Here is a 16,229-nt window from a genome sequence, read left to right on the forward strand (position 1 = left end):
ACACTTTCCTCGCCCACCCATTCTCCGTTCCTGGAGCTGTTCATGCCCACATTTGAGCCCATTCGGGAGGCGACGTGGAAAGCAATATCATGCTTGTCAGTAGGCCCAGTCTTGAAATTTATTCTAAACCTGCATAGAAGATGAGAAATGTTAAATGAATCAAATCCAGGTAATAACTTACCTCTCTAACTAACTAGGGGTTCTCAACTCTGGTCCTCGAGAACCACTTTCCTGCAGAGCTTAACTCCAGTCCTAAACAAACACACCTGAACAAGCTAATCAAAGTCTTCAGGACTAGTAGAAAGTTACAGGCAAGTGGGTGTAATGAGAGTTGGAGGTAAACTCTGCAGGAAAGTGGACCTCGTTACCTTAACTCTAAGTCAGTGCATATCTGAGGATGTGGTCTAATCCTGACTGAACTCTAGTATTACACTCATTTTATACTTGGTTGCATAATCAAGGCCAAAGGAATAATTGCTTACCGGTCAGCATTTGTAGGAACAACTCCCTGCAAGTACAAGGCCATGCCTTCTCTCAGTTCTCCTGAAATTGGGCCCACATAAGGAATTTTCTGTAGTAAAGCACAAGAAAACAGACATTATCCTATATTAACCAAATTCTTGTTGGAGTTTTTGAACTCACTGAAATAGTAAAAAAGTATTCTGTATGTTGTGTTAAAGTTCACAATGTAGAAAGGCTAATATAAGTCAGGAGTGCAGGAAAGGCTGAGGGATCACTCATGAAATCAGAGATGGTCTGGAAGCTTGACTGAAATGTAAAGCTCATGTTGTCGGCCACTCAGAAGGATGATGGGCTGATGCACAGGTGGATTCTAGATTCGGGATGAGCGTTGCAGGTGGTGGTCTTGGGTTTATACTCTCAGTAGGTGGGAGTGGTTCAGCCTTCAGGGCGCTTTTAGCCTCAAGGCATTTCAAAATTAATAATGGGTTCACTTTAGCTTAGCAACCCAAAGGCAAAATTTAAAGCTATGATGGACGAGATGATTTGCATTCTCACAACAGTTTTGCCCAAAGCCACATTGTGCATCAGTGTTGAAAGATTAAGCATGAAAGCATTTTACAGTTCATCTGAGGTGACTTGTCCAGTACTTTGCATTTTGTTGTCTTAAAATATAACAATCTCTGCATAAAGAAATAATTAACCTGCTGTCAGTTTTGAGTTTTACTTATAAGCATTGCTGGGTAGATTACTTACAAATTACTGAATACAATAAAAGTTGTAGTTTATAACGTAACCTATTACATTACACATTTTAGGTAATATAATCTGACTACTTTTTGATTACTTTTGACCTGACTCATTTCTAACATAAATTTGAATAATATAATCTAAAATAATCAAAAAAAAAAAAAAAAGTATTCAGTTTTTTTGCTGTCAACAACATGGTGCATTAACATTACATGAAAGGTTTGGGAAGTAACTGTATATAATTATACTCCCCTAAATTCCACAAAATATAAGTATTTAAAATGCAATATAATCTAATTACAAGTGTTCAATTGTTGTAATACAGATTACATGTTGTTACGTGTGGTGCTGCAGGGATGAGGCAATACACGGTAATCCACAACGTAAGGGTCTTTAATGAACGTAGGAGCAGAAACACAACACTAACACGCAGTAAGCTAACAATAAGAACAGACAGGGAGTGAGTCCATGATAAAGGGAGTGCTAATGATAAAGTCCAGCTGCAGGTGATGAGTGCTGATGGGGAGATGACGAGGGAAGTGAGTGCAGGTGTGGAGACAGGAGGATCCTGGGAAATGGAGTCCGGGAACGAAGGGAACTGTGACACATGTAATCAGTTGCACAGCACTGATTTAAGCATACCTGCGATCACAAGGAGCTGTAGCTTCTATTTTTTTTTTTTTACATTTTGTTTAATAGTGGTAAACTACTAAATGAACCTAATCAAGAGCAGTTCATGATAAACATTGTCAGTCCAGAAGGCTGCATTTATCTTGCAAGGCCTGATGCACAAATCCAATATTTTAAGCAGCTGAGCTACAGGTTAGCAAGTTAGATTATAAAAACTAGGGACAAGTACATGAGCTTGGTATCGGGCTGAAAAAAATGGTATCGGTGCATCCCTAATAAAAACACAAGGTAATGCAAAAATAATAACTTTGCAGTTTTTCATACCAACCTAGGATTATGCATCAACCGTTCAATGTTTAAGCATAATAATTAATCAAAAATCCATGTTTGAATGCTTAAAAGTTCCAGTCATCTAATGTTAATCTACTACAGCGTGCATTTACTACTTTTTTTCTCCAGTTGACAGAAACAATGGTATTGTCAAGGTTGTGTCTCCTTGTTGTTAACAATGTATTGATTAGTACAGCTCATGTTGTAGCATAATTATAAGAAGTAGTCTGACAGTTGTGTAATTTATAGCATGTTGTGAAATTTCAACTAACCCTGTTCCAGTCGGAGGGCAGACCTGTGACTTTGATTATCAAATGCTTTGTTCAGTCAGCAGAATTCTCTTATAAGTGAAAAGCACGAAAGGCAACATCCAGGATCAGAACGTAACGCTGTTCTTTCTTTGTGCTGTTCATGCATACGCAGCTCATCTTTGAAAGGAAGGATTTCAGTAAACTCCACTTGACTATAAAAATCACTGTAAACTATTCTGTGGTTTGGGGCACATACAGTTCAATATAAAAATAAGAATCAAGCAATACATTTGGCTAAATACAGAATTTAAAAAAAAATATATACAAAATTACAGTCCAGTTTAATTCCTCCATGTCACAAACAGTTGATGAATATTTATTTACAGTTAATGAATTTGCATGTGATTTGTGTAACAGCTGGAAAGGTTACATTAAGCTGTTGTTGCCAAGTATTTGATTTATGCTAATTTATGAAAATGTTAAATTATGCTTGTGACACACATTATTACACCCTCCTGTGATTGTGTTCACTGGGTTTGGAATTTGTGTAAAACCCAGTTATGCTTTTGGCTATGCTTGTGCAGGAGCACAGACTATTATTACATAAGCTTTTGTACTTTAATGCCTAATTCAAAGTACATTTTATGTGACTTAAAGCCCTGATGGTCTTCCCTTTAGTGCTGTGCATCACTACTCATCATTTACATCACAAGCATGATGTCAGTTATTAAGTAACATGTTGTCAACATGACAGTTTAAGTATACTAAAATGAGTAAATAAATGAGAAACCGAAGAGGGAAAAAACTGTTTTGCCAGTGTGCAAATATTCACATCTGATGTTAAAAGGTATATCCATGTTTCCATTTAAAATCTTCATCTTGCCGAACATTTGCGTTTAGTGTGAAAGGGCCTGAAGGTGGATCCTTACCCCCTTTTTTGACTGAGAACCCTTGAATTAAAGGCTTTTTGCTTAGTATGGATGCACAAATGAAGCTGCAATTCTATACAACACACTGCTGCTATTATTAATAGGTTGCTATTAAGTTATGAATATTATCTTTCATCTAAACGCCACTGCCAGGAACAGCTGATATGTTTTATTGTGTTATGTAAGCTGTAGGTTAACTTTCAGTCACGTCTGACAGTAATTTACAGTGTGTTATAAAGATGTTACTTTCCGTGATCATTGTCAATGCAGCCAGAGGCAGATATGAGAGATATGAAATGCATAATTCTCACAAGAACAAAGATAAATCATTTTCAAGCTGCCAACTTCGGTGACGGTAGAAGAGAAGATGATCATAGTTCTCAGTGTTTCTTTATTTGCAGGATTGCTTGAAAGGTTGGAAATGTGCATCAGGGTTTTACATTAAGAATATATTAACAGTGAACGGAGACTAATTACATGTAGGGAAAACAACATGGGGTTGTGTTGAGTGTTGTAGATACCCATTAATGAATTACAAAGTATTCACTGACTGAATCTGTAATGGGCTAGTCATATGGACTAGTTACCTGGGACTTGCTCAAATAACCACTAGGTGGTGCTGAAAGTAAGTGTGAACCCAAAGTAAGCTGTTTTAACACAAGGGGATTTGACTTTTTCTAAGTCTGTATTAAAAAATAAAATAAAATAAAAAAAACCCAGCCATATCTCTTGATGGGATGCATGTGCAAATTGTCACATTTGAATACACTTTAAAGAGATAATGCATTAAAAAAAAAAAAAAAAAAAAACTCCATTATTTACTCACCTGCATGTCATTCCAAACCTGTATGCTGTTATTTTTCCCTGGAAGACAAAAGCAGTATTTCTGAGGAATCTTCACACAGCTCCTGTCACTACAAGGACATGAACGGGCTCTCAAACCGGACCGAACGATTCTTTCATGGACTGAACAGATTCATTCATTCGTGTCACAGCAGTTCTCCAGCTAACAGGGAAGATTCAGTGCTTTTTTGCCATGTGTGTGTGTGTGTGTATATATATATATATATACACACACACACACACACACACACACACACACCAATCAGGCATAACATTATGACCACTTGATGTAAAAGAAAACGTGATTCATCAGACCAGGCCACCTTCTTCCATTGCTCCGTGGTCCAGTTCTGATGCTCACGTGTCCACTGTTGGTGCTTTCGGCGTTGGACAGGGGTCAGCATGGGCACCCTGACTGGAACAGAAATTATTTTTATTATTAAATAAATAACACTCATTAGCATTGTAACAGGCAAAGGCCCGTTGCCGTGTTCTCTCTGACTGAGTGTAATATTACTGCACACCACAGGAGACTCTGGTGTATGGTATATCCCCAGGTGTGTAGTAGAGTAAGTTAGATTTGTTGGGCAGAGGAAGCATGGCCTGCCTTCTGTGTTACCACAAACCAGTTTGAGTCCTGATTGGGAAACTTAGGTTTTAAGCTCAAAGTAAGGAGTATTTTCTTTTCTTTCCCTTTATTCATTCTATATATTTTCTGGTGTGGTTTTGTACGGGTTTGTAATCAATTCACATGCTTATTCTATGTTTTCTGTATGGTTTGAGCTTGTTTGCTAAGTGGCCTCCTTGCTAATGTTAAGTGTGTCTTATATTGTAGAAGGACTCTTTGTTGCTACTAGCAGTTTTATGGCAACCATTCATTGCTTGGAGTTCAAAAGATGATGTCCATTCATGAACTGTATCTTTACTTCACCTTGTGGATCTTTTGGATCTCATGCACGAGGATTGTGAAGAGTGAACTGTTCTTTTTGGGGTTGATTTATTCTTTTTGGATTGGAGTTATTCTATGTTCAAGACCACCATTGCCATCTTTACTGGTTTCAAGGACTGTGAAACCTCTTTACAGCTGAGCCTGCCTACATTCGGACGGTCTGTTTTTTCACATGCTAATTGTTTGTTTTGTTTTCAGTATCCATTGTTGGTTTATTATCTATATTTTTGTTTGTTTGTTTGTTGGTTTATTAATATAAAATTGCAAGAACACATTTTCATATCCTGACTGCTCTATGTGATTTATACCTGGTTTAGATTATGTCTATGTAAGTTGGCGGTTTCCTTTCCTTAAAAATCAGACCTATAGCAGTCTTGCACTTAAAGTGGTTGACGCAGTTATAGCATCCAGATGGACTACATGTCTTTTTATTAATATAAATGATGCATAAACAATAATCAAAACACTTCTACAGACGCGACCACACTCACCTCACGATAAGGTGCACAAACGGTCATGAATGATCATTTTGCTACAATTTCTGCTTGAACATATATAATCATTCTGTAATACATAAATTGGTACACATACTCGCTCTTCTGGTGTCACATGTTCAGTTTAGTTCAGTCCTGTCTTGTCTGCATTAGCCCTCGTTAGTCACTATGGTTTCTAATTAGTCTAGTCTTGTCAGCTGTTTCCGTTTAGTAGTCATTATCTGTGTATTTAAGTTCCTGCCTGTTCTGTGTTCGTTGTCAGTTGTCGTTTGTGTTTATGGTGTTGTATTGCTTCTCATTCCCCTGAATATCATCATTAAAGTCTGTTTATTGGATTCTCCTTCGTCGTGCGACCCTGAAGTGTTACACCCGGAGCCCAGAGACTTGATTTTCCCTCCACCGCAACCTGCGTGACTATATTTTACTCCATCTTTTTATTTTTCCATTAAGAATCCACAGTCCACTGAAAAAACTGCCCACCGTAAGAGAGATTATTTTATAGCTGACCCAAAAAAAAAGTTCACGAAAGACTTGAGGACACGGAGCAACACATTTTGTGGGGAAAGAAATCATAAAACTAGTTTATTTTCTTTAAAAATCATATTAATGTATGAGGTGCCATAAAGTAACATGTTTTGCATAACATCTAAATTTACTTAAAGCCTTCATGTATAATGCATTGTAATACTTATCTATCATCGTTACACTTTTACTATATACTACAACTATAATGAATTAAAACACATGACAAACAACCAAGATGTAATAGGAGTCTGAAAATATCATAAAGCATTTTGGTTGCAATTATTTATGAACAGACATAATGCATTATAATGTACATATGAACACCTTTATAATGCATTAAATAAACTAAAGTGATCCCTTAATACCTGTTAAGGGAGCCAAATTACCCTGAAAATTAAGTGTGCTTAATTGTATTGAATGTGTTCTTGTAATGTGCTTCAAATCTAAAAAAAAAGCATATTTAAAAAAAAAAAAGTATTGCAGATTGTGCCATTGTCACAGAGTCGCGACCATCAACCCATCGTCACCAGCAGCTCCTCATCAGCACTCACTATAAACACTCACACAACCTGCACTCCCTGGTCTGGTCTTTACATACACGACACAGACTCCCTCACCTGACCTCACCTGCTACAGTGGATACCTGTTACCTGTCATCCGTCGTCTGCTTCAGTTCTGTTCCTGGTCATCTCCGTTGAACCTGCAAAGAGACATTACCATTATCATCAAGCTAAGTCATCATTTCATCTCTGAACTGTTTATCACCAGTCTGCATTCCCATCCAGTTCCGTGCCTCTGTTTAAATAAACTCTGTGCTGTTACAGCTTACCTGTCTGCCTCCTTCCGCTGTGTGACACAACCATATTCTGTTCATTTTGATAAAATAATTGAATTTACTTGGTCAATATATGTAATTAAAATTTGTGCGTTTTAAAATACAGATTTTAATTAACGTATTTTTAAAAATTAATTACAAAATAATAAGGATTCTGAAGTCATTAAATAATTGAACTTTTACTGTAACAATAAATTATATCTTATATGATTAATATCATATTTTTTTAAATATAATTGTTTCATTATAAATATGGTGATGAAAACCCATCTTGAATCTAACAATTGACAAAGTCCCAAATTTTACCCCAAATATTTCTACATATTTGTCAGTTATCAAAAAAAATAAATAAAATAATTGTTGATTTAATTAATTTGAACAAATAATTAACAATACATTTGTATTAAAATACCTTTGTAAATATTAATCAACTAGTCTGTGATGTTAGACAGGCATTTTTCCATCTCTCAACCATTTGCTTGTTCACTCAGCTCCAACATTTCTGTAATAAAAATATAAAGTGACTAGCAGAAAAAATCTAAGGTGACTGTCTTTGTGTGAGACTTTTTCCAGGCCAAATAGGGTGTGACGGTGTTTCTCTCTCTCTCTTTCTCTCTCTCTCTCACACACACACACACACACACACACACACACACAGGTTTGTTTTGCTATCTTAGTGAGGACATTCTATAGGTGTAATGGTTTTTATACTGTACAAACTGTACATTCTCTCCCCCTACACTACCCCTAAACCTACCCATCACAGAAAACATTGTGATTCAACATTTTTAGATTTTTAATAAAACATTGTTTAGCTATTTTAAATATGAGGACTCATAAAATGTCCTCATATTTCATGTTTACGTCGTAATACTAGTGTAATACCCACGTCATTATACAAATTTGTGTCCTCATAAATCAGAAACACACACACACACAGACACACAGACATCCTTTCCGGTCTGAGATACTTGTTATGACGCTAATCCTGAAATGATTTGAAGTAGGCTACTTAAGCATGCGCCAGCATTAACTTTACATTTAAGCAAATCATTAATCTTTACAGTAGTGTTTGTGATAAGACGTCTTCAGAAAGGGAATGTTTGCATGTGGGAACATTTCTAAGCTGCTGCGTGTCGTACACACAAACGCATGAGTTTGGGTCAGAGGACGGACAGGAAATAGCACTGAAATTGACCGGTCTGTAGGGGCGACCCAAACATGGACACAACTGCAGTCAGTTCAAGTCACATTTTAACTCTCGGATAATAAAGACTTCTTACAGTATATTCACGTCACAAACTTGCACTTTGGCCCAACAGTGTTTGCTTTTAGATACTGTTTTATACCGCAGGATCCGGAAACAGACTGAGAGCGGAGAGTGGCGTGACATTCCTCTATACACTTAGTTTATAAACCTCCTGCAGAAACTCTTTAAACAGTAAAAGAGAGATTAAAATTGTGTTTTGCTTTAGTAACACTGTCGTAACACTTTACCATAAGGTTCAACATTAGTTGATGCATTAACTAACAACACTTTACAATAAGGTCCCATTAATGCATTAACAAACATTAACAACAAAGGTGTAAAGAGTACCTGAAAAACATACTTGAATAAAAGTACAGATACCTTACAGTGAAAATTACTCCATTACAGTTTACAAGTCACCAATTCTAATACGACTTGAGTAAAAGTCTTAGAGTATCTGATTTTAACAGTATTTCACTTGTGCTGAATGTAGGCTCAGAGATGCACTAGTCCTTGACACCTAAAAGTGAATGCCAGTGAAAATAAGAAACAATTGATTTGTAAGATGAGAAATCATGTTTATTTTCGAAAATCAAAATAGAATTGAACACCTTAATGTTACAATAAATCAAGGTTAGCCTTGCCGACAAGTCTGAGTGAGTAAGGGCAAAAAGATATGGTACCTTCAATGCCCTTAGATTGCTTCTTTAGAGCAGAAACAAAATGCTGCAGAAAAAGTTAGGTGCCATGCAAAATGTAATGTGTAATTGCATTACTCATCACAAATGTATTGGAGTAAAAAGTACATTTACTTGTTCAAAAATGTAGTCAAGTAGAGAGTAAAAGTTGCCAATATCTTTGATACTCAGTACAACTACAAAGCAGCCAAAAAGATACTTAAGTACAGTAACTAATTACATTTACTCAAATACTTTACACCACTGATTAATGAGCAATACATTTGTTACAGTTTGTATTAATCTTTGTTAAGGTGTTAAAACAAGTACAACTGTTCATTGTTATTTCATGTTAGCTCAGATCCATGAAACAATATTAACAACTTTTGATTTTAATAACATATTAGTAAAATAACTATGATTAAAAAATGTTTTAGAAGCACTTTTTATTGTAAGTTCATGTTAACTAATATTAACAAGTGGAACCTTATAGACCCTTTTCACATTTCCGGGTTTCTCAGAAGCGGAGGTCGTCATAATAGAGGGTATGCAGACGTCACTTTCCCGCCGGAACGCTCCCTCAGCTGGACTGAGTGGCAAAAGAAGCTGCTGCATGACTGGATTTAATAGGGGAAACTGCGAAAACGCGAGTAAAACAAACGATTACACTAAAGGTTGTGCTGGAAAGTGTTCCTTATGACATGTCAAAGAAACCTAATCCACGGATATTGACATGCAGCCAGGAATCGTGTTTCCTGACATTTATGTGTGCCTGATTTCGACGCCGGGGAAATACATAGAGCAAATCGGCCTGTGAACACTTATATAACTACAATATACGTAGATCTAAATCGGAGTGATCACTAATATCAATGCTGTATATTTCGTCATATCGTCCAGCCCTAAAACTTCTATAGTTTTTGTCAGTGTTTATTTAAAAACACCCAATTATGCAGAATATAAGATGGTAAATACTTAATTGATGAGTTGTAAACACAATATATAAAAATACAATATATAGGGTATGATTTTACCCCCAAATCCAACATTTTGACACAAAATGATAACTGTAATACATGTTTCTTCACCTGGAGTCCAGCTGTTTCTGTGAATTGCAGCGACCTATTTGCTTCTTTTTTTTTCTGTAGCTTTCAGCAATATGTAAAAATATTCCTTAGATTTTGTATCAAAGCTATTTGTACAGTCAGTCGCAAAGCTCTTTCCCGTTTTGGATGTGTTTTGTGTGTTTTTCGCGGAATTCACGCTGAAAACCAATACTGCCACTCAGTGGGCGTAACCGCAGTCATAACGGTCGACGGGGACGTCACGTGCATACCCTCTATTGGGTAAAATTCCATAGCGGTCAATGAGAGAACACATTAAATATATTTTTTGTGTTCCCATTTGCTCACATAGCAAAAGAAAAACTCAACAACAGTGTTTTCACAACTTTCATAAAGATGAAAAAAATAGAGATTGATAACAGCAGTCAGAAGAGAGAAAGATGTCATTTTTACCGTCACACCCATAACCGCTGTATTAGAAACACCCTCACAGCAGGGTTAACTATTTTTTTTTTTGTAATTTGATGCAAAGGTAATATAATACTAAGTATAGTGTTATAAATATACATACATAAAAAAAAAAAATGAAAATATAAAAAACGCTGCAAGATTTACGATGCTGATGACCGTTAAAACGCGTCATCACAGTCTGTGAAAAAGGTCGTGTTAAGTGAACTGCAGCAGCAGCTTACTGCTCGTGCTCGCGTAATGTACAAGAGACTGAATGTGATTCAAGGCCCTGCAAACTCACGGTGAATTTCTTTTTTGTTCTTCGCTTAGAAGTAAAAATATGTTGGAAATACATTTGCAGTGATATACTGTTAGTGAACATCCCGACGCGTCCACACTGCTGAGAGAGACGGTTAGATGAATATGTAAATCTGTGCTGCGCGCGCTTTCCTCTCAATATCAAAATAAACACAACAAAAACGACCGAGGTGAGAAAACAGCAGTTAGGGTTAGTTGTGGATATGTTTGCATCAGCTCTGCAGTTCACCGGCATCATGTCGACAGATGAGGTAAGTGAAATTACACTTATGACAGTTTGATTATTATATTTCAGACTGTAGACTCTATCCGCTTGTTAAGTCGTGACGTAAGGAACGCCGTTTCTGGATCCAAGCCTAGACTTTAGAAAGCATCTCCACGGCCGTTTATGAGCGCTATTTATTCATTTTAACATTTTAAAGTTAAACATTTAAAATACTTACAGTCTACACAACAGTCTCCGTGCTCACAGCGTCACAGACATTAATATTTTAACGATTTATAAAAGATGAATCACTGTCTGGCCATCTGGGATTTTGGTATGGAGATAAAGGTTATGATTATCATTTTTTGGAAGTATTACATCACATCGTGTGTGTATATTAGCACCATTTGTTGTTTTCTTGTGGTATGAGATGGAGCGTTTGGACCCGGAAGCGCTGCAGCGTGACGTCAGACTTAACAACCGAATAGATCTGGCTATGTGAGACTATAGTTTGTACATAGCCTCGCTTGACACATTGACATTACAGTACAGAATGGCTCTTTTGGCAATTGTATGCATTCGTTTTATGTGGCATTAGAGAGGTTCTCTGGAGCACGTAACCGTCACAATGCACATTCTTTCGATTTTCCCGGCAAAAAACGTCCCAAGTCCTTCACATAAAAATCAGTCTACAGGCTTTCATATAGACAACCTAGGACGTCACGGAAGGTCTCGTTCATTACAAGCTGTTTTACATTGGCAATAAAAAAGCGTTAACATGTGAAAATTCATACATATAGCCCCTTAAAGGGTTAATTCACCCAAAAATGAAAATTCTGTCATTAATTACTCACCCTCATGTCGTTCCACACCCGTAAGACCTTCGTTCATCTTCAGAACACAAATTAAGATATTTTTTGATGAAATCCGAGAGCTCTCTGACTCCTCAATAGTCAATAGACCGCAATTTGACCACCAGTTTCAAGGTCCAGAAAGGTCATGGACTGTAAAAAAATATGGACGCCGCGACGCCGCTTCCTTCCATTGTAATGAACTGAATGTAAAACATACGACGATGGGCGTTGACATGTTATGCAAAAACGTCAGTTTGGAGCCTGGGCATGCACAGATGGAATCGTCAGTGGAGCCCGGAGGCGGAGTCGCGATATCAAACTTCTGCCCAAACGACTGCGTCCTCATTGATGTACAAACCCGATTCCAAAAAAGTTGGGACACTGTACAAATTGTGAATAAAAAAGGAATGCAATAATTTACAAATCTCATAAACTTATGTTTTATTCACAATAGAATATAGATAACATATCAAATGTTGAAAGTGAGACATTTTGAAATGTCATGCCAAATATTGGCTCATTTTGGATTTCATGAGAGCTACACATTCCAAAAAAGTTGGGACAGGTAGCAATAAGAGGCCGGAAAAGTTAAATGTACATATAAGGAACAGCTGGAGGACCAATTTGCAACTTATTAGGTCAGTTGGCAACATGATTGGGTATAAAAAGAGCCTCTCAGAGTGGCAGTGTCTCTCAGAAGTCAAGATGGGCAGAGGATCACCAATTCCCCCAATGCTGCGGTGAAAAATAGTGGAGCAATATCAGAAAGGAGTTTCTCAGAGAAAAATGGCAAAGAGTTTGAAGTTATCATCATCTACAGTGCATAATATCATCCAAAGATTCAGAGAATCTGGAATAATCTCTGTGCGTAAGGGTCAAGGCCGGAAAACCATACTGGATGCCCGTGATCTTCGGGCCCTTAGACGGCACTGCATCACATACAGGAATGCTACTGTAATGGAAATCACAACATGGGCTCAGGAATACTTTCAGAAAACATTGTCGGTGAACACAATCCACCGTGCCATTCGCCGTTGCCGGCTAAAACTCTATAGGTCAAAAAAGAAGCCATATCTAAACATGATCCAGAAGCGCAGGCGTTTTCTCTGGCCAAGGCTCATTTAAAATGGACTGTGGCAAAGTGGAAAACTGTTCTGTGGTCAGACGAATCAAAATTTGATGTTCTTTTTGGAAAACTGCGACACCATGTCATCCGGACTAAAGAGGACAAGGACAACCCAAGTTGTTATCAGCGCTCAGTTCAGAAGCCTGCATCTCTGATGGTATGGGGTTGCATGAGTGCGTGTGGCATGGGCAGCTTACACATCTGGAAAGGCACCATCAATGCTGAAAGGTATATCCAAGTTCTAGAACAACATATGCTCCCATCCAGACTTCGTCTCTTTCAGGGAAGACCTTGCATTTTCCAACATGACAATGCCAGACCACATACTGCATCAATTACAACATCATGGCTGTGTAGAAGAAGGATCCGGGTACTGAAATGGCCAGCCTGCAGTCCAGATCTTTCACCCGTAGAAAACATTTGGCGCATCATAAAGAGGAAGATGCGACAAAGAAGACCTAAGACAGTTGAGCAACTAGAAGCCTGTATTAGACAAGAATGGGACAACATTCCTATTCCTAAACTTGAACAACTTGTCTACTCAGTCCCCAGACGTTTGCAGACTGTTATAAAAGAAGAGGGGACGCCACACAGTGGTAAACATGGCCTTGTCCCAACTTTTTTGAGATGTGTTGATGCCATGAAATTTAAAATCAACTTTTTTTTCCCTTAAAATGATACATTTTCTCAGTTTAAACATTTGATATGTCATCTATGTTGTATTTTGAATAAAATATTGAAATTTGAAACTTCCACATCATTGCATTCCTTTTTTATTCACAATTTGTACAGTGTCCCAACTTTTTTGGAATCGGGTTTGTATTTTAAATAGGCTATATAAATTATACACGATTTAAAATTCTACCTATAAAATAATAGGCTATTCTGTTTCTAGAGCAATAATATTTTTGAAACAGAAAATTCAGTAGATAAACTCAATATAATATGCCACTAGAAACAACTCTTAAATGTCATAAACAGTCCTGCCATTGTAAATAAAGTTAAACTAACGTTACAGGAGATTGATTGCTGTAGACAGTGCTCTATAATTAATTAGAGTAGGCTATCATTAGTTTTGTCCTGCTAATTATTATTTTATACCCATTAAAATAATTAGTAACTGCCAGATAACGATCACCTGCTTTTTCCCGACATGGTAAACGTTAGGCGTGTTATCTTAACTAATAACATTTATTAATTAGCTTATAAAGCCCACATTTAATGTTACCGAAAAAAGTTCAGTGATCCATCAGATCCTGTAGGTCGGTTAGTACAGTTTACTGATGAACAACTCCTTTTGTCGGTGTGAAATAACACAGAAATCGAAAATTAATAATTAGTTATATCTTCAGTCTCCCCTTGAAGCTCCGACAGTCTTTAGAGAAGCTGTCAGTCACAACTGTCAATCATAACGACACGCCCCGTTTCTATAGCATCAAATTGCTAGCTAAAATCAAACTTGTCACAAAAATGAACAATTGAATATATATCAGCGTGATAACAACTACCTTAAATGACCAAAACCATCTTTCAGAAAATTTTATATGAAGCGTAATTGTTTTTTTGTTTTTTTTGACTCATTCCTGTTCGTTTGCATTGAGAGGGTGAGATTTATGACCTGTATTGCATCCAGCCATCAGGGGGCGATCAAAGAGCCCGCTGCTTCACTTTTCAGGACGTATAAGGCACACCTGAGAAAGGTACTAAAACATCATTAAAACAGTCATGTGACTGCAGTGGTTCAACCTTAATGTTATGAAGCGACGAGAATACTTTTTGTGCTCAAAAACAAAACAAAAGTAACCCCTTTATTCAACAATCTCTTCTCTTCTGTGTCATTCTCATATGCTTTTTATATCCAGCGCTTCCAGGTTCTAGGTCAGAACGCCGTCTCAGTATTGGCTGACGCTGATCACGTGATCAGCATGACGCATGTGTGTGATGCTGATGCAGGAGTCGGCCAATAATGAGTCAGCGTTCTGACGTAGAACCTGGAAGCGCTGGACGTAAACAACGTCTAAGAATGACACAGAAGAAAAGAGATTGTTGAATAAAATTATTTTTGTTTCGTTTTTGTGCACAAAAAGTATTCTCGTCATTTCATAACATTAAGGTTGAACCACTGCAGTCACATGACTGTTTTAACGATGTCTTTAGTACCTTTCTGGACCTTGAAAGTGGTGGTTAAATTGCTGTCTATGGACGAGTCATATACCTCTCAGATTTCATCAATAATGACAGAAAATAACAGAAATTTTTGGTGGGCAGAGCAAAGCAACAGGCAGCTGGAGATGTTGTACTTCTCATTCACAATGAACGTTTCTGCACTCAGCATCTTCTGAAAGATCTCTGTAAATCAAACTCTTACCGGTGGTGCCTATTCAGTGGAGTGGCTCAGACAGGCTAAACACCATTTTACAGTCTCCAAGCAGGAGAGCAGATATTGAACCACTTAACTTGAGTCTAATTTATGAGGTGAAAAGTTTGCAGCGACTCAGGCCGTTGAGGACACAGACATCAGATTTATAATGAGACTTGCAATAGGTGTGGATTTACTGCAGAATCGTTACATCATCTTCCCAGCTACGTCACAGTCGCGGCTACTGTACTGCCTGAGTGGGCTGATTCTGTACGGCAACCCCAGAGTGCTTTTCCACTTTCTCTAATCAGTGTACTTTCCCTTTACCCTGTATCTACCCTGGTATCAGCAGAGCGCTTTCTTCTTGAAGAAACTAATTATTAATGATCCACTCTCCTAGCTGTGCAACACCGATATAATAGTTCTCTCAGTGCACAGATATTATCACTTTATAGAGAGTAAGAAAATCACCGGACAAACGAACAGAGTGCTGCTTAGTGATACTTAAGGGCCAGACTGAATACTTTCAATGTGTCAGCAACACTAATCTAATAATATACAATATAGTTAATTTATTTTACACTGATGTAGTGACATATTTCTAGGAGAATCATGAATCATTCCTTCGTTGTATTTTGGTAATGATAGCTATAGTGGGTAATAATAACAATAAGCACATTGTACTCATTCATTACTGCTTTCAGACAAAAGTCTACTGATGACAAGGATTTACAATCACAATTCACTGCCTGTAGTACTGTAGAACGAGTTCCACCTTGTGGCCATTTATATAAAAACGTTTTGAGGACACATGTATATATTTTCTTTAGCTAGATTGACTGTGAAAATAGTGTCCGTTTCTAAAACCAACTCAGTGATCTTTACCCTTGGGACAAATTCTTAAGAGTAGCTTCTCCAAGTGTCAGTTTTCA

The sequence above is a fragment of the Ctenopharyngodon idella genome, chromosome 18 (genome assembly GCF_019924925.1).
Source record: "Ctenopharyngodon idella isolate HZGC_01 chromosome 18, HZGC01, whole genome shotgun sequence".
In the NCBI taxonomy this organism is placed as follows: Eukaryota; Metazoa; Chordata; class Actinopteri; order Cypriniformes; family Xenocyprididae; genus Ctenopharyngodon; species Ctenopharyngodon idella.